We start from the raw sequence: 1,544 nt of genomic DNA on the forward strand, positions 1-1,544 counted from the left end.
TGTGTGGATGTATATGGTTGGATGATTGATTGTTCAGATAGATGGATGGTTCGATGTTTGACTATCTGTTGTTTTGTTGGATGGATGTATAGATGGATCGATGAATGGATGGGGGGATTAATGGATGGATAGATGGATGGATAATAGATGGATAATAGATGGATGGGTGATTGATTATGGATTGATGAGGATGGAAATATCGGTTGATCTTCAATGGATGGATGGATGGATGTTCTGATGATGGATGGATGCATGGACGGAAGGATGGATGGATGGATGATGGATGGATGGATGCAAAGACAGATGGATGGATGGATAGAAAAACAGATGAATGTTCGATGGATAGTTGGATTTATGGATGGATGGATGGATGGATGCATGTCTGATTGGGTGGATGGATGTACAGATGTTTAAATGGTTGGATGCTTGACTGGTCAGATGGATGGATGGATGGATGCATGTCTGATTGGGTGGATGGATGTACAGATGTTTAAATGGTTGGATGCTTTGATTGGTCACATGGATGGATGGTTTAATGGATGGATAGATGGATGGATAAAAGATGGTTGAGTGATTGATTAAGGGATTGATGAGGGATGGAAATATGGGTGGATGCATCGATGAATGGATGGTGGAATTAATGGATGGTACATGGATGGATGGATGGATGGATGGCTTTATATACGACACCATTTACAGTTATTTAAAAAAATGACATCATTTAACCCTTCAGAAAATCAAATCTTTACTTTAATATAAAAAAACTATTAATGAAATTAATATAATATAAATTATTTTTTAATTATCAATGTAAATTATAAATGATTTTTATTTACACAATTAAAAAACAATATATTTTGATTTGTTATAAGATAAATGAAGTCAATAATACAGGATAATTAATTAGATAAAGTAAAAAATAATTTATTAATAATAAGATAATTGAGGACAATAATGAAGGATTATTAATGCGATAATTGAAGTCAATAAAAAGGATTATTAAGTAGATAATTAAAGTTAAAAATAAATTATTATTAATAAGATAATTAAGGACAATAACGAAGGATTAATAATAAGATAACTGAAGTCAATAAAGAAGGATTATTAATAAGATAATTAAGGTAAAAAATAACAATTTATTAATTAGATAATACAAGTCAATAATGAAGTAGTGTTAATAAGATAATTAAAGTCAATAATAAGGATTTTTACTAAGATAATTAAAGTCAATAATAAAGGATTATTAATAAGATAAATAAAGTCAATAAAAAATGAAAATAAATTAGATAGGTAAAGTCAATAAGAAATGATTATTAATAAGATAATTCAAGTCAATTAAAAAATGTTTTTTAATAAGATAATTTAAGTAAATAAAGGATTATTAATTAGATAATTAAAGTCAATAAAAAAAGATTTTTAGATAACTAAAGTCAATAATAAAGGATTTTTAATTAGATAATTAAAGTTTATAGTAAAAGATTTTTATTTGGTAATTAAAGTCATAATAAAAGATTTTTAATTAGATAATTAAAGTCAATAATAAA

This window comes from Cheilinus undulatus, linkage group 20 (assembly GCF_018320785.1).
Source record: "Cheilinus undulatus linkage group 20, ASM1832078v1, whole genome shotgun sequence".
Lineage (NCBI taxonomy): Eukaryota > Metazoa > Chordata > Actinopteri > Labriformes > Labridae > Cheilinus > Cheilinus undulatus.